The sequence below is a fragment of the Nycticebus coucang genome, chromosome 7 (assembly GCF_027406575.1).
Source record: "Nycticebus coucang isolate mNycCou1 chromosome 7, mNycCou1.pri, whole genome shotgun sequence".
In the NCBI taxonomy this organism is placed as follows: Eukaryota; Metazoa; Chordata; class Mammalia; order Primates; family Lorisidae; genus Nycticebus; species Nycticebus coucang.
The window spans coordinates 32,108,635-32,132,287 of record NC_069786.1 but is presented as its reverse complement, the minus strand read 5'-3'; the positions used below and the strand labels follow the sequence as shown (position 1 = coordinate 32,132,287).

At 37.4% G+C, this 23,653-nt stretch overlaps 1 non-coding gene across 1 annotated transcript; it reads left to right on the top strand.

The window, feature by feature from the left end:
* Window positions 1-2,941: 2,941 nt before the first annotated feature.
* LOC128590922 (U6 spliceosomal RNA) lies at window positions 2,942-3,048 on the top strand. Its single transcript, XR_008381384.1, has one exon. It is a non-coding gene; the product is annotated as a U6 spliceosomal RNA (small nuclear RNA).
* The last annotated feature ends 20,605 nt before the right edge of the window (window positions 3,049-23,653 follow it).

Here is a 23,653-nt window from a genome sequence, read left to right as displayed (position 1 = left end):
GAGAAGCTGGAGATAACATATAACTAAATATCATGTTTAAAAGAAAGAAGAACATACCATCACTCAGGATGTAGCAAAATTAATATTTTACCTTACCATTTTTTTTAATTAGAATCAATGGAGATAACTCTTATTTAGGGAAATGTAAGTATGGATGAATATTGTCCAGGTGTCCCCTACAGCCCACAGAAAATAAGGATAAGGACCTCGTCAGTATCAACTTACCCCCAAATGCTGGTGAAACATGGTAGGCAGTCAAACAATTATGAAATTAATTCCTTAATAAGTTAATATGCAAATGTACAGGACTTCACTGATTGTCCTAGGGTTGATGAAGAGTTCTAAATATGTTCCATCCTTATTGCTGTTGAATTGGGAGATTATAGTTTGCTTTAACTAATGGATTATATATTCTGTGATAAAATATAATCATGTAAAAAATTCTTATCTATATTTATTCTTTTCTTTTTCTTTTTCTTTCTTTCTTTCTTTTTTTTTTGTAGAAACAGAGTCTCACTTTATTGCCCTTGGTAGAGTGCCCTGGTGTCACACAGATCATAGCACCCTCCAACTCCTGGGTCTAGGCGATTCTTTTGCCTCAGCCTCCTGAGTAGCTGGGACTACAGGCGCCCGCCACAATGCCTGGCTATTTATTTGTTGCAGTTTGGCTGGGGCTGGGTTTGAATCCGCCATGCTCAGTATATGAACCACAGGCGCCACCCATATATTTATTATTTTCATTACTTTCTAATTATAAAATCTTAATTAAAACTCTTAAGCTCTCTGTTCCTTAGTTTTCTCCTTCATAAATACTAAATATTTTGTGTGCATATTAAATATTACATGCTATAAAAGGAAGATATGATAGTACCTACTTCTTAAAGTGGTTCTGAGGATTAGACATAAGGAGAAGCCTTTAGAACATTGCCTGGCAGAAAACAAGCTTTTAATCCATGCTAATTACATCATAATAATCATTATGAATTAAAAAATAAATTACTATATTAATTAAAAGTGAAATTTAACATGCACAAATTGAAAGCAAATACTCATTTATCTGAAAATATTAGGGTCCAGATATGGACTTGGTAGCCATGGATATTATTTTGTCTTCTTCTTTGTCCCACATGGATTCTCGACTATATTTTTCTCAAAGAGAGGCAGTCATCCCTTGCCATCCACTGGAGACTGGTTCTAAGATCCTTTCTGATACCAGAATCTGTGAAGGCTCAAACTGCTTATCTAAAATGGCCTGGTAGTTACCTATAACCTGTAAACATCCTCCCACATACGTTAAGTCTTCCTAGATTATTTGTAATACCTAGTATGTACAAAGTAAGTACTATGTAAATTGTTATTATGCTATATCACTTTATTTGCCTTTTTATCATTGTATATGAATTCATGTTTATGGAAACTGTGGATATGGAGGACTGAATGTATACACTTTTACTACATTTCCTAGACCATTGACAATGGTGCATTATAAGTAGATATTCAGTACATATTTTCTGTTTATCCCCTTGACCAGAATATAAATCTAAAGGTAAGTGACTAAAGATACAATATTTTCAATATCCTAATTTGTGGCTAGCACAATATTTGGCTCAGGGTAGGTTCTCAACATATTCTGGTTTGATTTCTTAAACAACCTCCCCACTTGGACTAAATAAGAATTGGCTTAGCATATGAGAAGATGAAAGGGACCTAAAAACATGTTTACATTAGATAAGGAAAAGAACCTAGTTCATAATGAAACTCTACTAAATGTCAGTAGCCACACTGAGAATTATAACCGTATTAGGCTCAATGATATCTTTAGTATTTAGAAGGGGAAGAAAGACTATTAGAGCTAAGGATGGAGATGGACACCATCCAGCCTCTGACTGATGAGAAGTACAGAGGCACACATCTTCCTTCAACCTAGTTTAGAATCAGTAACAAAAGAATTCTCAGTCTGTGCTAAGAAGAGCCAATGTTAGTAAACCAAAAGCCTATGAAAATACAGACTTTGAAACATGAAAACAATTGATAACTTGAAGTTCATTTGGAAGAAGAGGTGGTGAAGAATACCTAGGCTATATTCTAAGAGACTTTTGCAAAAGAAAAATTGTATTTTTCTAAAGTAGTAGACACTCATAAATGTTTAATTCCAGCAAGTTCTGAAATTAATAGTTTGTGAGATCTTATGTATTTTGCCTTTCACTAATATAGTGCATATCAAACTACCAGAGATGAAGAAAATTTTTTTCTGTGTGTGTGTGTACACTTTCTTCCAAGTCCATTATAGACCTATATGTTGTTCAACTGCCCATGAGTTGTTTCTGCTATGTACCAATGTAACACTCCATGTAATTCCCAAGCTAACCAATATACCCAGTTAAATGAAACAAGTCTAAGGATCATGAATTTGATATCAAAGAAATATCAAATTGTTATAATTTTTAAAAAAATGCTTAATCTAAGTTACTGTACTCATCTCATCTTGGACGAGTAAGTAGCATATTTTGTGGATAAACATTAGTTCATGGAGCATACTTTTAGTGACATTGTAGTGTACGACCTCTAAGATATAACCTAAAGGATAGTTATGAGATAAAAAAATGAAATAGAGAAAGCAAAAAATATTTGTAGGCAAATATTCATGAAGGTAACTGTAGAAAATATACTATCATAGAAAATCTTGAGAGTAAGCCGAAAAAGTTTAACTTTAGTCACTGAGTAAAGAGAAACTTAAAAGCGACAACAAAAAAAGTTAATGTTTAGGATTTAAGATAAGGAAACTATGCCATTAAAAGGTAAAAGCATCCCATCTATTTTTGTACAGACATATTTTAGGGATCCATTCTGTGGATAACGTTCTTTGATCAATTGCTAGGAGAACTATAAAGAAGGATGATATTCAGTGGTGGTCCTTAGGAGGTTAAAATAATAATGAAAAGTGCTTGCTTCGGCAGCACATATACTAAAATTGGAACGATACAGAGAAGATTAGCATGGCCCCTGTGCAAGGATGACACGCAAATTCGTGAAGCGTTCCATATTTTTTTGATGTGAAAAAAAAAAAATAATAATAATGAAAAAATGATAACACAAGATATAAACACTTATATGAAATTAATTAAAAATATAAGAAATTACTTAATTCTAAATGGTATTCAAGATCACTACTTGCTTGGAACAACTAAATATTTCAGACAAATTGAAAGAAGGAGAAGCAATCTTTGTAAAATGATTGGCAGAATTGGAATATTACACCAATAATTACAGTCATTATTTACTGAGAGCTTATATGCTCAGCATTATTTTAAATTCCTTAAAAGCCTAGTTTTATTTGATTATTACAATACTATTGGGAGGTATGTGTCATTAGCCTCATTTTATATTGATGTTTAAAGAAATTAAGTAATGTATTCAAGGTCGGTGCAATTTCTGCACAGACAGAAATTGAGCCATAGTTCATTCAATTCTACCTTAAATACCACTGTGAAATAATTGCTGATATAATGTATCTTTTAGAGAGGTTACCTCTAAGCTATTATCATGACTTACTAGTTATCATTTTCTAGACTGCCTTATCATAAGTATGGTGGTATGCAAATTTTAGTTATTGTTATCTTTATGACTATAAAAATTGCACAGAAATCAAAATACAAATTATTACTGAAAATAGAAAGAATTGAGTCCTTGTAGCATTTTATTTACATGTGCTTGAGTAGTTGAACATGTAAATAATAATAAAAAAATAGTAACATTCTATACATTCATATTAGAGAGTGGGCCAAAATAGCAGATTGGAAACAGCTGACTCAAGTACTATCACAGAGAGTGTTGAAAGACAAATAGATGCTCAACTTCAAATGGATCATTGTGAATGGAGACTCAGGATTCAACAGAGAAGCAACAGGAGCACTGAAGGGAAGAGAGAATTAGGTTGATCATCCCAGCAGGGCCCGGGAAAGGCACCTGCTTATGGAGAAGGGACGGGCGAGAGCTGGCCAGTGCTTCACACTCCCCCTGCTGACTTTGCAATCTGAGCTACTAAATGACTCTCTATCTCTACAGGCTTCCAAACTGACAGGAAAGTGGCCTGGAAACTGCAGTGGTGCTGCTCTGGGGAGGAAGCCCAGAAAGGCCGGTAGCTTCCTAGAACCTGCTTCCAGCAGCTGGCACCATTCAGAGAGCCCAGCCACAGAGTACAGAGTTTGTTCAGGGGCCAGGTTCACTGCTGCCGCCTTCTTGTGCTACTGCCAGATCAAGGAAGAGGGGGAAAGCCAGGCACTCTTATTTGTCCCAGAGTCAAATGCTGGCATGCCACCACTGCTGTTGGTGCCAGGAAGCCCCAGTGGGAGAAAACACACGAGGTTGCCAGCCCTGCTGATGCCACTGAGCAGACTCCACTCTCCTGCCTTAGCTTCTTCTGCTGGAAGATCCCACAGGACTAGTTGGACAAGGGCCCCAGCCCCAGCTGATGCCACCCGATGAGTCCCACCCCACCTTCTATGGCTCCTGCTGTCATCCCATGCCAGCAATCTTCATAGCCTCTTGCCTCTGCTGCAACCACAGAGAAGGACCCACCCACACCCTTCCAAGCTTTCATCAGTAGCCTGGGTACTAGCCTGCCCTTCTGCATGAACGTCTCCTGTCACCTGTGTGGTCTGTGACAAATACAGGGTAAGTGGGAGATGCAGCAGAGCAGCAAAGCTGCCACCTACAGTGCATCTGCCTTTGCTGTGCCTTAATGTTCTTTCAGAACAAGATTCAAGCACACAAGCCAGGGGCCTGGGAACAGGGGATTACTGGCACATGAACACCTTCCCAAGACCTAAGCTCCAACAGACCCAATTTGCCAGCAACATTACACCAGGTACCTACCAGCACAAGATAAAAGGCAGTATACCTCTCCCTCTCCACACTAAGCAGCAGAGTTCCCAGCAGAGAACAGGTATATGCAAAGCTATCAGTTTTGAAGTAAGAGAAGAAATTTCAAGTTAAAAGGAATCAGCATAAGAATCCTGGCAATGTGAAAAAACAGAATATTTTGACACTCCCATGGGATCACATTAGCTCCCCAGGAATTATCTTCCACCAAAACAAAACTTCTCAAATGTTAGATATGGCATTCAAAACGTGGATCCCATGTAAGCTTTTCTATTTGTGTTTTGAATCTCTCATTTTGTTCATTTATTGTTCACTTGATCTCAGTAAAAATTTTGATTATTTTGAATTCTATGCTCAGTAAATTATATCTCCATTTCATTGACATCAGTTTCTGGAGATTTTTCTTCTGCTTTAATTTGGAACGTATTTCTCTATTTCTTTATTTTATTTGACTCTCTGTATTGGTTTCTAAGCATTAAATACAACAGACATCTATCACAGTTGTCACAGACTAGCTTCAGACAAGAGTTGACCCTCACTGAACATCCCAGACAGAGATTCTGATTGCCTCTCAAATCTTTGTGAGCTTCCAAACTGCTGCCTTTGTAACAATCCCTGGGAGGCTAGAATATGCAAACTTCCCTCATTGCCCCAGGACAGGTGAGATAGAAACCATTCCTTGAATTTCAGCCTTCTGAAAAGTTGGGGTTCAGGTTTTGACATAAAGTCCAATTACTTCTTTCCTTGGGAAGAAACTAGAATCTGGAATTTATTGTCTACTTACTGTGCTTTTAACCAAGAGTGGAAACATGCATGCTCATTCAAACAACATCTTTGCTCTCTGTCCCCAAGGGACCTAGAAAATCCTAGACCCCATTATCTCTTACAGACAAGTGTCATGAAACCAGTCCCTTAGGTAACAGGAAAGTTAGGATTCTAGCTATGTAGTCCAATTCGTTCTAGGGAGTAGATGGAGGCTTGGTTTTATCATTGAATGAGCCTTGGGGAGGAGTCATAAGACCTATTCACAGGCTCAAACACCCAGGGGACCAGTTGCTAGAATTCCAGCCTCTTGATTAAACTCCAAGCAGGACAAAAAAGTATAGTCAGCTCCTTTTGAGATGTTTTTCCAAAGGTCTTATGCATTATCTCTACTTTCAATTTTATGTGCTTGAGCTAGGAACTCAAACTCAATAGCTACAAGGAGACGTGTTTTAGGTGAGCATATTTTGTTGTGAAAAAAATCAAGATAATTAAAAAGAAGAAAATCAATAAGGGTAAGCAGCTAGCATTTTATCAAACAGACTTTGTGCTTGAACTTCATTTATGGAGAAAGAAACAGCATTATGAAGTGTGGCACCAGCATATTTATAATCTACTTATTCATTACAATTGAGGCAATAATTTTTTTCTCTTATTTAAATTTTGAGTGTGGTATTATGCAAAAGGGTTAAATTAACAAAAGATGATTCCACAAAGATATGATTTTCTCTTCCAATTATATTTACGCAAAATTAAAACATAAGATTATCACAGATCTACTATTCACTGAATGATTAAATGCTGTCAATGCTGCTTTTCGTCCCATAAAAAAAAAAAAAAAAAAACACAAGATAATCTCATGTGCTGAATTAGTTATATAGAAACATGTCAAGGAAAGGAGAATAATATAGTATAATCTTAAAATCAAAGCAGAGGTAGCTGAGTTATCTGCCAAAGTACAGGGACTAGCTGTATTTGTCATGGACGTTGGTAGAAAGGAAGATTTGGGGTTTTCACACTGTGCCTATGATTTATTAAAAGCAATTTTGTATTAAAACTTTTAAAAGATGTAGTATTCATAAAATCTATATTAAAGATTATCTGTGCTGGTACAGTCTAGTACCAGGAAAGAAACAGGCTATAATGCAACTAGAATTGCACTGAAGGATCAAAACAGTTCTGAAGGGAACACTTCCCACAAATAACAGGTGAACTACATTGCTTTCTGTCAAAGAAAAAATAAAATTTTTGATCTGAATGAAGTGTAGGGTAACAGAGAGGGGGAAAAATGGCTTAGGACAAATTTGTACTGGGATTCTATTATTTAAAATTATTTATTTAAATGTCTAAGAAAAAAACAATTTCTTCTTTTCATAAAAAAGAAATTTACCTACAGTTGAAAAAGAAATAAATGGGAAAGGAGTAATATAATAAATAAATGTGTAAAAACATTGAAGTATGAAATTAGCAGATTTATTATGGAAAGTATTAGGTAATAAAAGAGACAAATATCTGTTAAAAAATTAAGATAAGGCGGTGCCCATAGCTCAGTGGGTAGGGTGCTGGCCATATATACCCAGGCTAGCGGGTTCAAATCTGGCCTCGGCCTGCTAAACAACAATGACAACTGCAACAAAAAAATAGCTGGGCATTGTGGCAGGCACCTGTAGTTCCACCTACTTGGGAGACTGAGGCAAGAGAATTGCTTAAGCCTAAGAGTTTGAGGTTGCTGTGAGCTGTGACATCACAGACTCTACTGAGGGTGACATAGTGAGACTCTGGGTAAAAAAAAAAGAAAAACTGAGGCAAGAGGATCACTTGAGCCCAAGAGTTAGAGGTTGCTGTCAGCTATGAAGCTATGGCACTCTAACAAGGGCAACAGCTTGAAACTGTGTCTCAAAAATAAATAAATAAATAAATAAAAATAATCATCCCCTTTGTTGAGAAAATTAATAAGCTAATCAAAATAATTTTTTTTTTATTGTTGGGGTGTGGGTCCAGTTTCAGTCTTTTACATGTAGACATCCAGTTCTCCCAACACCATTTATTGAATAGGGAGTCTTTCCCCCAAGGTATGTTCTTGTTTGGTTTATCGAAGATTAGGTGGTTGTAAGATGTTAGTTTCATTTCCTGGTTTTCAATTCCATTCCAAGTGTCTATGTCTCTATTTTTGTGCCAGTACCATGCTGTCTTGATCACTATTGCTTTGTAGTACAGGCTAAAATCTGGTATGCTGATTCTCTGTGACCCTGAGGGCAGAGCTTGCCGGGGCAGATCACTCACAATGGCTCCCTGTGGCCCATAGCCAAACACTATTAGCTCTGTCTGGCTCAGCAGCTCAGGCTGGGGCCCTAGACAATGGCCAAAGTTCTCCACCCTCCCTCTCAGGCTCTCCCCAAGGCAGTTCAACTGAGTGCCAAGTCCAAAGACACCAAAACAGTTCACAGGTAAGGCCTTTCCGGTTTGCAGTCTCGCTGCTACTGTACTTAATTACAGTTGCTGGCAGGTTTAGACCAATTGAACACACGCGACCACTTGCCAGTTTTCCACTGTTTTAGTCCTCCTCTTGGGGTCCAGAAGTCTCTCGCTGACTCCCTGTATCCTCACAAGGATGATTATAGGCAGATCCCACCAGCCAGAGATGCCTAGAGTCCTATCTCCCCAGACTCACGGTGCCCTGATGCAAGGAAGCTGTTACTCGGCTGCCATCTTGCTCTCTCCTCCCTCATCAAAATAATTTTTAATTTTGGGGTGGCACCTGTGGCTCAAAGGAGTAGGGTGCTAGCTCCATATACTGGAGGTGGTGGGTTCAAACCCAGCCCCAGCCAAAAAAAAAAAATTAATTTTAAGATGCACATATTTCCTTATAATGGTTAAATTAATATTTATGAAGGGTATCACCTACTTAAAACCTAACTGGACATAAAAGACAAAATTATGGCATCATCTGAAGTATTTAATGTTTAAGGCAATACAAAATTCTTTAGACTTTCTTCCTGCTAAGTAAAAGACAAAAGACAAAGAAACTTAGACTTAATACAGTGTATTATTAATTAACACATTGTCTAATACAGTTTATAAACTTAATCGCCACAGTTAAGTTTCTTTTCTGTACAGAAAAGGACATGTTAAATTCTTTACATGCTTCCCAGAATGCTAAGTCCTGAACCCTCCTTTGCTCCATAATCATGTCAATTCAACTAAAATACACAGAATAATGCCCTTTGCAGTCAAGAAGCACCTGAATCCCATGAGCAAGAAACAAGACACATCAAAGGTAATATAATTATTTGACAATTTCTTTTATCATAAATTCTACCTCAGCACAGTGCCAAATAATATGGTAAAGGCCCTCAGCTCCCAGTTTCTCCCTGGTGAGCGAAACAAAGAAACAAGTGTCTAATATTCTAAATTTTCTGATGGCTGTCAAAAAGCACTAGATTCTGTTTTTCTTGTCTCAGAGTGCTGATATTCATAGTAACTGGCATACCTCAGATTCCATGGAGTGACTGAGAATAAGGACTGCAGTCTGAACTACCAAGCTAGAACCTGCCACAACCCTATGCCTCACCTTAGTGCAAAATAAGAAGGTGGGAAAAAATCAGCTGCTACCTTCTCCTTGGAGGGAAATTTATTGCATTAGATGCCCACATCCAAAAAATAGAAAAAGTGCACATCAACAACCTAAAAATCATCTCAAGGAAATGGAAAAGAAAGAGCAATCCAATCCCAAACCTAGCAGAAGAAAAGAAATAACCCAAATTAAATCAGAAGTAAAGGAAATTCAAAACAAAAGAATCACTAAAAACATTAGCAAAACAAAAAGTTGGTTCTTCAAAAAGATAAAATCGATAAACCTTTGAACAGATAAATTAGAAACAGATAAGTAAGATCTGTAAAAACCTCAACCAGAAATGGAAAAATGGGAAATAATAACAGACACCACAGATATACAAAAAAATTATCTCTGATTACTACAAAAACTATATGCTCAGAAATTTTGACAATGTGGGGGAAATGGACCAACACATGGAATCATACAACCTCCCTAGAATTAACCACAAAGAGACAGATCTCTTGAACAGACCAGTATCAAGCACCAAAACTCAAGAAACAATTAAAAAGCTCCCAACAAAAAAAAAAAAAAAAAGCTTTGGACCAGATAACTTCACAAACAATTCTATCAAACTTTCAAAAAAAGCTTATACCTACAGGGCAGAACCTATTCCAAAACATTGAGGAATCCTCTCAACACATTTTATGAAGCAAACATCACCTTATCACCAAAGCCAGGAAAGTACCCAACAAAAAAGTAGAACTACAGACAAATTTCACTAATGAACATCAATGCAAAAATACATGATAAAATCCTAACAAATAGAATAGAGTCATACATTAAAAAATTATACATCATGAACAAGTAGGCTTTATGCCAGGGATGCAAGGTTGGTATATCATACATAAATCCATCAATGTAATTCACCACATAAATAGAAGCAAAAACAAGACTACATGATGTGGGAGGGAGATAGGTTGACTTCTCAGTGGGGCACTCCACCTCAATCCAGGGGTACCCAGGGGAAAGTATGCAGATTCATGATTCCTGGGGGCTCATCAGGACCACCAAAGATGAAAAGAGCCTGGAAGTCCCCCCCCACATCTCCTCCACCCACATACAGAGGATGAACCACACCTGTGGACTGACAATCAACAGATGGGGTGGAACTGAGCCCTTTAGCAAAGCTAAATCCTTTGAACTCCATATCTGCAGTTAGATTAGGGAATTTGGCTTACTCCCCCTGCCAAGATGAAACTGGTTTTTTCCTACCCAGGTTTTTTAAAAAATATGTTACCAGCCCATTTATTAGCAACACCCTACCCTATGTTCCCATTTACCTAGCCTTTCCCTCAATCCAGTCTTACTAGGGACCTGAGATTCTTTCAACCCCATCTTTTGGCATGTTTGCATTTTGCATATTCACCTTTGTGTTAGAAATCAATAAAAGCCCTCAGAAAAAGCCAGAGAACTGCTACATTGTCCCAGTCTGCCACCTGGGGTGAGATAATGTAGACATTCTCCAGGCATTCTCAGACTTTATGTCTTATGCTCAAGTAAAGCATTGTATTTTCCCCACCAACATTACCCATGTTGGCTCTCAAACACGGGCAGGGTCCTTATGCCACACCCTCAACAATATAACCCTCTCAATGGACGCAAAAAAAGCATTTGCAAAATTATGTGTCCTTTACCAAAAAGAACATTAAAAAAAAAGGCAAAAATAGCACATTTCTCAAACTGACAGAAGCCATCTATGATAAACCCACAGCCAACATCTTTTTTTTTTTTAATTAAATCATAGCTGTGTACATTAACGCGATCATGGGGCACCATACACTGGTTTTACAGAACATTTGACACATTTTCATCACACTGGTTAACATAGCCTTCCTGGCATTTTCTTAGTTATTGTGTTAAGACATTTACATTCTACAGTTACTAAGTGTCACATATACCCTTGTAAGATGCACGGCAGGCATAATCCCACAAATCACCCTCCCCTCCCTTTCCCTCTTCCCCCTATTCTTAGGTTGTAACTGGGTTATAGCTTTCATGTGAAAGCCATAAATTAGTTTCATAGTAGGGCTGAGTACATTGGATACTTTTTCATCCATTCTTGAGATACTTTACTAAGAAGAATATGTTCCAGCTCCATCCATGTAAACATGAAAGAGCTAAAGTCTCCATCTTTCTTTAAGGCTGCATAATATTCCATGGTGTACATATACCACAATTTATTAATCCATTCATGGAGTGATGGGCACTTGGGTTTTTTCCATGACTTAGCAATTATGAGTTGGGCTGCAATAAACATTCTGGTACAAATATCTTTGTTATGATGTGATTTGGCCTAGTAGAGGAATTATAGGATTGAATGGCAGATCTAGTTTTAGATCTCTGAGTGGTCTCCAAACATCTTTCCAAAAGGAATGTATTAATTTGCATTCCCACCATCAGTGTAGAAGTGTTCCCTTTTCTCCACATCCACGCCAACATCTCTGGTCTTGGGATTTTGTCATATAGGCTAGTCTCACTGGAGTTAGATGATATCTCAAAGTAGTTTTGATTTGCACTTCTGTGATGATTAAAGATGATGAGCATTTTTTCATATGTCCATAGGCCATGAGCCTGTCTTCTTCAGAGAAGTTTCTCTTCAAGTCCCTTGCCTAGCCTGCGAAGGGATCACTTGTTCCTTTCTTGCTTATACATTAGAGTTCTCTGTGGATTCTGGTTAATAAACCTTTGTCGGAAACATAAACTGCAAATATCATCTCCCATTCTGATGGCTGTTTGCTTGCTTTACTTACTGTGTTCTTGGCAGTGCAGAAGCTTTTTAGTTTGATCAGGTCCCAGTAGTGTATTTTCGAAACTGCATCAATTGCCCAGGGGTCCTCCTCATAAAATACTCGCCCAATTTCTTCAAAGGTTTTCCTTGCACTCTCTTCAAGTATTTTTATAGCTTCAGGTCTTAAGTTTAAATCGTTAATCCAGTGAGAGTCTATCTTAGTTAATGGTGAAAGGTGTGGGTCCAGTTTCAGTCTTCTGCAGGTTGCCAGCCAGTTCACCCAGCACCATTTGTTAAATAGGGAATCTTTCCCCCACTGAATGTTTTTAATTGGCTTGTCAAAGATCAAATAATAGTAAGTATCTGGGTTCATCTCTTGGTTCTCTATTCTGTTCCAGACATCTACTTCTCTGCTTTTGTGCCAGTACCATGCTGTTTTGATCACTATCAATTTATAGTACAGTCTGAGGTCTGGTAGAGTGATTCCTCCTGCTTTGTTTTTATTTCTGAGTAATGTCTTGGCTATTTGAGGTGTTTTCTGATTCCATATAAAATGAAGTATTATTTTTTTCGAGATCTTTAAAGTATGACAGTGGAGCTTTAATAGGGATTGCATTAAAATTGTATAATGCTTTGGGTAGAATCGACATTTTTTTTTTTTTTATTGTTGGGGATTCATTGAGGGTACAATAAGCCAGGTTACACTGATTGCAGTTGTTAGGTAAAGTCCCTCTTGCAATCATGTCTTGCCCCCATAAAGTGTGACACACACCAAGGCCCCACCCACCTCCCTCCATCACTTTTTCTGCTTCCCCCCCCATAACCTTAATTGTCATTAATTGTCCTCATATCAAAATTGAGTACATAGGATTCATGCTTCTACATTCTTGTGATGCTTAACTAAGAATAATGTCTTCCACGTCCATCCAGGTTAATACGAAGGATGTAAAGTCTCCACTTTTTTTAATGGCTGAATAGTATTCCATGGTCTACATATACCACAGCTTGTTAATCCATTCCTGGGTTGGTGGGCATTTAGGCTGTTTCCACATTTTGGCGATTGTAAATTGAGCTGCAATAAACAGTCTAGTACAAGTGTCCTGATGATAAAAAGATTTTTTTCCTTCTGGGTAGATGCCCAGTAATGGGATTGCAGGATCAAATGGGAGGTCTAGCATGAGTGCTTTGGGTTTCTCCATACTTCCTTCCAGAAAGGTTGTACTAGTTTGCAGTCCCACCAGCAGTGTAAAAGTGTTTCCTTCTCTCCACATCCACGCCAGCATCTGCAGTTTTGAGATTTTGTGATGTGGGCCATTCTCACTGGGGTTAGATGATATCTCAGGGTTGTTTTGATTTGCATTTCTCTAATATATAAAGATGATGAACATTTTTTCATGTGTTTGTTAGCCATTCATCTGTCATCTTTAGAGAAAGTTCTATTCATGTCTCTTGTCCATTGATATATGGGATTGTTGGCTTTTTTCCTGTGGATTAATTTGAGTTCTCTATAGATCCTAGTTATCAAGATTTTGTCTGATTGAAAATATGCAAATATCCTTTCCCATTGTGTAGGTCGTCTCTTTGCTTTGGTTATTGTCTCCTTAGCTGTACAGAAGCTTTTCAGTTTAATGAAGTCCCATTTGTTTATTTTTGTTGTTGTTGAAATTGCCATGGCAGTCTTCTTCATGAAGTCTTTCCCCAGGCCATTATCTTCCAGTGTTTTTCCTATGCTTTCTTAGAGGATTTTTATTGTTTCATGCCTTAAATTTAAGTCCTTTATCCATCTTGAATCAATTTTTGTGAGTGGGAAAAGGTGTGGGTCCAGTTTCAGTCTTTTACATGTAGATATCCAGTTCTCCCAACACCATTTATTGAATAGGGAGTCTTTCCCCTAAGGTATGTTCTTGTTTGGTTTATCGAAGATTAGGTGGTTGTAAGATGTTAGTTTCATTTCTTGGTTTTCAATTCGATTCCAAGTGTCTATGTCTCTGTTTTTGTGCCAGTACCATGCTGTCTTGACCACTATGGCTTTGTAGTACAGACTAAAGTCTAGTATGCTGATGCCCCCAGCTTTATTTTTATTACTAAGAACTGCCTTAGCTATACGGGGTTTTTTCTGGTTCCATACAAAACGCAGAATCGTTTTTTCCAAATCTTGAAAGTACGATGTTGGTATTTTGATAGAATGGCATTGAATAGGTAGATTGCTTTAGGAAGTACAGACATTTTAACAATGTTGATTCTTCCCATCCATAAGCATGGTATGTTCTTCCATTTGTTAATATCCTCTGCTATTTCCTTTCTGAGGATTTCATAGTTTTCTTTATAGAGGTTTCGTTAGGTATATTCCTAGGTATTTCATTTTCTTTGAAACTATGGTGAAGGGACTTGTGTCCTTAATTAGCATCTCATCTTGACTGTTATTGGGGTATACAAAGGCTACTGACTTGTGGACATTGATTTTATATCCTGAAACATTACTGTATTTTTTGATGACTTCTAGGAGTCTTGTGGTTGAGTCTTTGGGGTTCTCTAAGTATAAGATCATGTCGTCAGCAAAGAGGGAGAGTTTGACCTCCTCTACTCCCATTTGGATTCCCTTTATTTCCTTGTCTTGCCTAATTGTATTGGCTAGAACTTCCAGCACTATCTTGAATAGTAAAGGTGACAGAGGACAACCTTGTCTGGTTCCAGTTGTAAGAGGAAAAGCTTTCAGTTTTACTCCATTCAGTAAAATATTGGCTGTGGGTTTGTCATAGATAGCTTCAATCAGTTTTAGAAATGTGCCACCTATGCCTATACTCTTCAGTGTTCTAATTAGAAAAGGATGCTGGATTTTATCAAATGCTTTTTCTGCATCTATGGAGAGGATCATGTGATCTTTATTTTTGCCTCTGTTAATATGGTGGATAATGTTTATGGACTTGCGTATGTTAAACCAGCCTTGCATCCCTGGGATGAAACCTACTTGATCATGATGAATGACTTTTTTGATGATAAGCTGTAATCTATTGGCTAGGATTTTGTTGAAAATTTTTGCATCTATATTCATGAGTGAGATTGGTCTGAAATTCTCCTTTTTGTTTGGGTCTTTTCCTGGTTTTGGTATCAGGTTTATGTTTGCTTCATAGAATGTGTTGGGGAAGATTCCTTCTTCCTCAATTTTTTGGAATAATTTCTGCAGTACAGGAATAAGCTCTTCCTTGAAGGTTTGATAGAATTCTGGAGTGAAGGCATCTGGACCAGGGCACTTTTTGGTTGGAAGATTTTTTATTGTTTCTTTGATCTAAGTGCTTGAAATTGGTCTTAGAATCGACATTTTAACAATGTTGATTCTTCCCAGCCATGAGCATGGCATGTTTTTCCATTTGTTAATATTTTCAGCTATTTCTTTTCTTAGAGTTTCATGGTTATTTTTATGGAGATCTTTTATGTCCTTTGTTAGATAAACTCCCAAATATTTCATTTTCTCTGGCACTACTGTGAATGGAATAGAGTCCTTAACTGTTTTTTCAGCTTGACTATTGTTGGTATATATAAAGGCTACCGATTTATGAATGTTGATTTTGTAACCTGAGACACTGCTGTATTGCTTGATCACTTCTAAGAGTTTTGTAGTAGCATCCCTGGTGTTTTCCGGATATACAATCATATCGTCTGAGAAAAGCAGAAGTGTGATCTCTTCCGACCCTATGTGGATACCCTTGATCACCTTTTCTTCCCTAATTGTGGTGGCTAAAACTTCCATTACAATGACAAAGAGCAGTGGAGACAATGGGCAGCCTTATCTGGTTCCTGATCTGAGTGGAAATGATTTCAATTTAACTCCATTCAATACAATATTGGCTGTGGGTTTGCTGTAGATAGTCTCTATGGGTTTAAGACATGTCCCTTCTATACCAATTTTCTTAAGTGTTCTGATCATGAGGGATGCTGGATGTTATCAAAAGCTTTTTCTGCATCAATTAAGAGAATCATATGGTCTTTGGTTTTTAATTTGTGTACGTGCTGAATTATACTTATAGATTAACGTATATTGAAACAGCCTTGAAACCCTGGGATAAAACCGATTTGGTCATGATGTATAATTTGTTTGATGTGTTGCTGGATTCTGTTTGTTAGTATCTTGTTGAATATTTTTACATCTATATTCGTTAGTGATATAAGTCTATATTTTTCTTTTCTTGTTGGGTCTTTTCATCTTTTGGGGATCTGGGTGATGTTTGCTTCATAGAACATGTTGGGTAGTCAGCCTTCTTTTTCTACATTTTGAAACAGGTTGAGTAATATAGGCACTAATTCTTTTTGAAAGGTTTGGTAGAATTCTGACGTGAAGCCATCTGGTGCTGGGCTTTTCTTTTTAGGGAGGTTTTGTATGGTTGATGCTATTTCAGAACTTGATATGGGTCTGTTCAATATTTCCACTTGATTCTGGCTAATCTTGGAAGGTGACATGCTTCCGAGTATTGGTCAATTTCCTTCAGATTTTCAAATTTCTGAGAATAAAGTTTCTTGTAATATTCACTAAGCATTTTTAGAATTTCTGAGGAGTCTGTTGTTATTTTGTCTTTGTCGTTTCTGATTGATGAGATTAGAGATTTTACTCTTTTTCTCCTGGTTAGGTTAGCCAAAGGTTTATCTATTTTATTGACCTTTTCAAAAAACCAACTTTTAGATTTATTGATATGTTGTATAATTCTTTTGTTTTCAATTTCATTTAATTCTGCTCTAACTTTGGTTATTTCTTTTCTTCTACTGGGTTTGGGGTTGGAATGTTCTTCCTTTTCCAGTTGCTTGAGATGTCCCATTAAGATGTTAACTTCCTCTCTTTCTGTTTCTTGAGAAAGGCTTGCAGTGCTATAAATTTCCCTCTTAGGACTGCCTTTGTGTTATCCCAGAGGTTTTGATAATTCTTGTCTTCATTGTCGTTTTGTTCCAAAAATTTGGCAATTTCCTTCTTAATCTCATCTCTGACCCAGCTATCTTTCAGCATAAAGTTATTTAACTTCCATGTTTTTGTATGATTATGCAGATTACTGTTACTGAATTCAACTTTTATTCCATGGTGGTCCGAGAAGATGCAAGGAATAATTTCCATTCCTTTAAATTTATTGAGGTTAGACTTGTGACCTAAGATGTGATTGATTTTGGGGTATGTTCCGTGGGCTGATGAGAAGTATGTGTATTCAGTTTTGTTGGGATGAAATGTTCTGTAGATGTCTGCTAAATCCAAATGTTGGATGCTTAGGTTTAAATCTAAAATTTCTTTGCTCAGCTTCTTATTGGAGGATCGATCCAACACTGCCAAAGGAGTGTTGAAATGTCCAACTATTATGGTGCTGGAGGAAATCAAGTTGCTTATGTCTGTTAGAGTTTCTCTTATAAATTGAGGTGCATTCTGGTTGGGTGCATAGATATTAATAATTGAAATCTCATCATATTGAGTATTACCCTTAACAAATATGAAGTGACTATTCTTATCCTTCCTTACTTTTGTTGGTTTAAAGCCTATTGTATCCGCAAATAGAATTGCAACACCTGATTTTTTCTGATTACCATTTGCCTGAAATTTGGATGACCAGGAGGACCCAACCAGCAAATAGATCAGTCTTGGAAGGTTGATGCCTCCTTCCCCACCTTGCACCTCTGTCATACCCAGTCACTAATAGCCCCACATGGCTGTGACCCAGTTGCCTGTAGTGAACAGATACTCCAGGGGTTGTATCTGCCTGAATCACAAGGAAATCTATTTCTGCTCAGCCAGGCCACTGTGCTCTGATTCTATCTAGCAGGGGGAGGTGAGGCCTGACAACCTCGGGGGCTTGATGGAGGCTGGGGAGTGTTCACTCACTTCCAGCCCCCCCCGATTGATGTTACTGACAGAACAGAACAGAACAGAACACCTTTGCAGGAATTTGTTTGTGTCCCTGCTAAATTCCCCTGCAGAAGAGACGCTGTTTTGAGTTCCCAGAGCCTGCGCCTCAGGCCCTGTCTTTGCTCCTGCAGGTTTGTATTTGGTTAGCTGTCAGTTCTAGCCACCTGTCTTCTTTTGTCTATAGGCTGTCGAACCCTGAGGGCTGGGTGCGTCTTAGGCTCAGTAAAGTGGTCCTCTGGGTCAGCCATGCCCTGGGAACTTCCCAGCTCTGCGTGTGCATTTCTAGTCCCGACGCTGTACCCAGGCCGGTACTGCCTCAGGCAAACCCTTTACTCATGGGGCCTGCATTTCCGTCCCATTCTGTTCCATGGTGGTTGCCACCTGAGTAGATGCCCGGCCTCCTATGGTTGCCCAGGGAGACAGGGGGTGTGGCTTCAGAATATCTGGGAGTGAGCCCTATTGCTGCCAAAAGACGGCTGCTGCTCTGCGCCTCCAGGCACTGCCGCTCTGGCATGTTTCCTTCTCAGCCGACCATCCTCTCCTCACTCCCATGCCCCAGAGTCAGCACTGACCAGCTGCAGTTTAGGGCCTGTCCACACCCATCAAGAAATCACCCAAGAATCTGGACTCCTTGGGGACAGGCCTCTAGACCTTAGAGTGAGAGTAGAGGGGAGTGCTGGGAGCTCAGTGTTGCAGGTAGAGAATATATATAGTTTTATACAGTTTTATGCCTGGCAGGAGAATGCCGTGGCACCCTATGAGGGGAGGTAGGTAGGTCCAGTTTTTAGAGGGTCTCTCCTCTGGAGTGTAGTGGGAGGACCTTTGAACTCTGCTCATTTGTTTGTGGGGCACTCCAAGCTGTTCTCATGGGGGAGGGGACTCCCGTCCACTTGGTGATGGATTTTGTACCTTTTGTTTGGATCCTTGGGGTTGCAGCTCGCCTCAGCGGGGTTGATGTGCATTCTTCAACCTTCTCTCTTGGTGCAGCTGTAATCCACCAGGTTACTTGCTAAATTTCTGTCCTTTAACTCTCCTTCTGGACGGGAGCCTCTGTGGAAAGCTGGCTTCAGTCAGCCATCTTGTCTCCACCCCTTCCATTTTTCCTACATAAACATTTATTAAAAACAAAATGGTATGATCATCTCAATAGATGCAGAAAAAGTAATCAAAAAAATCTGCTGCTGCTTCATGATAAAAACATTTAACAAATTAGCCATATAAGGAACATAACTGAAAGTAATAAAAGCTATGATGAACCCACACACCACATAATTTTGAATTGGGAAAAGGTGAAAGAATTCCCCAAAGACTGGATCAAGGAAAGGATTCTCACTGTCACCACTTCTATACAACATAGTACTGTAAGTTGTAGTCATAGTAATCAGGGGAAATCAAGAATTAAAGGACAGCCAAATTGAGAAAGAGAAGGTAAAACTATCCCTGTTTACCAACAATGTGATCTTATATGTAGAAAACTCTAAAGACTCCATTAATAGACTCATATAAATTGATAAATAAATTCACTAAATTCTCAAATTACAAAATGAAAGTACACATAGCTGTAGCATCCTTATATAATAACAGTAAATCTGAGAGTCAAATTATGAAGTCAATACCATTTATAATACTTACAAGGAAAATATAATACCAGTAAAATTGCTCAAAACCATTACTTTAATCAATTAAATTAAAGCTGTAATGAGATAACAACTTTCCCTAGTTAGAATGGCTTTTATTAAAAAGTTCACACACAACAGATGCTGGCATTGATGCAGATAGACAGGAACACTCTTACACTGTTGGTGGGACTGCAAATTAGTAGAACTTCTCTGGAAAACATCATGGAGACTCTCCAAGGAGCTAAAGTAGATCTACCATTCAATCCAGCAACCCCACTACTGGGTATTTACCGAAAGGAAAATAAGTCATTTAAACAAAAAGTTACCTGCACTTGAAGTTTATTGCAGACAGGTCACAAATACAAAGAAGTGGAATCAATCCCAGTGACCATCAGTTCATGAGTGGATAAACAAAGTATGGCATATGTATATCATGAAGTCCTACTCAGCCATAAAAAAGGGATTAAGTAATACCTTTTGCAACATTTTGGATACAAATGGAGACAATTATCCTAAGTGAAATGTTTTAAGAATGTAAAAACAAATATCATATATACTTGCTGTTAAATTGGAGGTAACCAGTGAGCACACATGTGCACAGAGGGAAGTAAAATTCAGTGAAAAGCAAGCAGTATGGAGGGAGAAACAGAAGACAGACACAAATTTAGCTATTGGGTACAATGAACTCTATTTTAGTAACGGGCACATTTACATGTATGACTCAAAAGTTAAAAATGCAATCCATGTAACGAAAAACATTTGTATTCCCTTCATATTTTGAATTTTTTAAAATGAATTGTCACAAAAGAAAATTAAGAAAACAATCTCATTTATAATAGAAACAAAAAAAATAAATATTTAGGTGTAAATTTAACCAAGATGTTAAAAGACCTGTATGCTGAAATCTATAAAACACTGATGAAATAAATTAAAGAAAACACAAATAAATGGAAAGATATCCTATGCTCATGGAGGGGAAATTTAACATGATAATGGTCAGACTGCCAAAAGTGATGTACAACTTTAATGTTATCCCTTGCAAAATCACAAGGACATTTTTAATAGAAATAGCATATGCAATCCTGAAATTTGATTGGAATCATAAAATTTTCCAAAGAGCCACAAATATCTTAAGCAAAAATTAAAAAAAAAAAAGAAAGAAAGAAAGAAAAGAAAAGAAAACTGAAAGAATCACACTCTGGTTTCCAATAAAAACAGCATAATACTCAAGTAAAAACAGATTCACAAACCAATGGAATAGGACAGAAATCCCGGAAATAAACTTATGCATTTATGGTCAACTGATTTTTAATAAAGAAGCTAAGAACACACAATGAGGAAAGGATAGTCTCTACAATAAATGATGCTGGGGAAACTGAAGATTCACACACAGAAGAATGATACTGGATTCTTATTTCACATTATATACACTAATTAACTCAAAATGGAGTAAAAACTTAAATATAAGACCTAAACCTATAGAATTACTAGAATAAAACAGAAAAATCTCTACAACATTAGTCTGAACATATACAACCTAAAGAAAAAAATATACAAATGGAATGCCATCAAGCCCAAAGCTCCTGCACATCAGAGGAAACAACAGAGACTACTCACAGAATGAGAGAAAATATTAGCAAGTCGTGTATCTGATAAAGGGCTAATATCCAAAATGTATAATAAATTCAGATACTCAAACAACAAGGAAACAACTAACCTCATTTTACAACAAGCAAAGAACCTAAAAAGATATTTCTCAAAAGAATACATATGAGTAGCAAGCAAGTGTACATAAACAAATGCTCAGCATCACACTATTCATTAGGGAAATGCAAATTAAAACCACAATGACAGATCACCTCAGACCACTTTGGCTTTTATCAGTAAATAAATAAAGATAACAAGTGTTGGTGAGGATGTGGAGAAAAAGGAATCCTTGTACACTTTTGATGAGAATGTAAACTAGTACAGCCATGTGGAAAAAAATAGAGAGGCTTCCTAAAAAGCCAAATATAGATCTTTTACCATATAATCCAATAATCACATTTTCTGAGTATACATTAAAAAAAACTAAAATCAATATGTCAAAGAGGTTATCTGTTTGCACTCCCATGTTCATTGCTGCATTATTTACAATATCCAAGATATGGGATCAACCCAAGTGTCTGTCAACAGATGAGTAAGAAATGTGCTGTATATACAAAATAGAATACTATTCTGTGTTAATAAAGGAGAAAATTCTGTCATTTGCACCTGGAGGACATTGAGCTAAATAAAATAAGCCAGGCACAGAAAGACAAATATTGCATGATCTCAAATCTAACGAAGTTAAACTCACAGAAGCAGAGTAGAGGCTGTGGAGGTAAGGAGGAAGGTACTTGAGGAGCAGCAATATAGGGTACTTGAGGAAGTTATTGATCAAAAGATAAAGTATGTAGATGGGGCACTAGTATTTGAGATCTATTGCACAGTAGATTGACTATCGTCAATAATATTGTATATGTCAAAATAGGAGATAAAATTTCAACCATAAAAAAGTGATAGGTAACTGATGTGATGAATATGTTAACTACATTGATTCAAACTTTCCAAATTTGTGTGCATATATAAAAATCCCATTATACCCCATAAATGAAACAATTTTGATTTGTCATTTAAAAACATTATTAACGTGTCTGGCGCTGTGGCTCATACTTGTAATCATAGCACTCTGGGAGGCTGCTGGGGAAGGATTACTTGAGGTCAGGAGCTTGATACGACTCTGAGCAAGAGCTAGATCCCATTTCTCCATAAAATAGAAAATTTAACCAGTAATTTGTAGTTTGTAGTCCCAGCTACTCTGGTAGTTGAGGCCGGAGGATCTCTGGAGCCCATGGGTTTGAGATTGCAAGCTATAATGAAGCCACTTCACTCCAGCCTGTGCAACAGAGTGAGATGTTTTCTAAAATTAATTAATTAATTAATTTAATTAATAATAATAATTTTTAAAAAAATTTGTGAAGGGACACTGCAATTCTGTTGTAATGATTTTATTATTTACACTATATTTTAGTAAGTCTTTCCTTTGAAGTTTCTGAGATAAGCTACAGAATGCTGCTGTTGAATAGCAGCCAGCAGCCAGTAGCCTTTACAGCCCAAGATTCCTCACCATGCCAGTACCAGAAAATGAGGGAGCCGTTCACATTTATCCTCCCTTTTATGTCTTTGCTACATTCCCTTCCTTGCTGTATGAAAGACAAAGAGCTAAGTTAAAAGATTAGCAACACAACTCATATTGACGGCCATCCCAGGGGCAGAAGTCTGACTAGTCAGAGATAAGAATTTCACTCTTGATGTTCAGATCAAACTCAAGATTCAATGTCTTGATTTTAAAAAGATCAATATTACTCGGGAGGTAGGATGGGACATATATTGCTGCTCCTCAAGATTCTATTTCCACCTCTGGGGTTATTTAATTTTCATCTCATGGATTATTTTGTTCATACAAAATATATATCAAAAATAATGGAGACTTTATATCCTTCGTATTAACCTGGATGGAAGTGGAAGACATTATTCTTAGTAAAGCATACAAAATATATATAAAGCAGGTGAGTAAAAACAATTAACTCCTGGAATCTTTTCCAAGGACTCAGTCTCTGAAACAAGCTATCTATGGCTGAGTACATGATTATTAAAGTAGATTCATCACCACTTCTCAATAGGGGCCATAGCTCTCATAAACACAAACCAGCACTACCTGGCAGACTCCTAGGGACTCCTGGGAGACTAATTGCATGGCCATAATGCTTGGAGAGATTAGGAAAGTCACACATGTCTTTCACTTTTAGTGAAAGTCAGGTGTCTGCTTCATTTATATCTCATAGAAAATCCAAAAAATGTTAAAAAAAATCCAACAGGGAAATCCAGATCCTGGGGAGTATAGTAATGTTTCTAGGTAAACTCGAGAGTATTATCATCAGAATCTAGTGGAAAAGGATTTTAGTCCCCTTTCCAACCTCACTAGTTAAATCACTAAGAATTTGTACTAAGCAGGAAAGCCTTGCCTATTTATTTTATTTTTATTTAATGCTAATATAAGTTATCCTATGTTTTGAAGAAGTACATGCATTCTACCTTGGATGAAGCTGGGCACCACCTTTTTAAAATTTTTTTCTTGGCAAATAAGTATT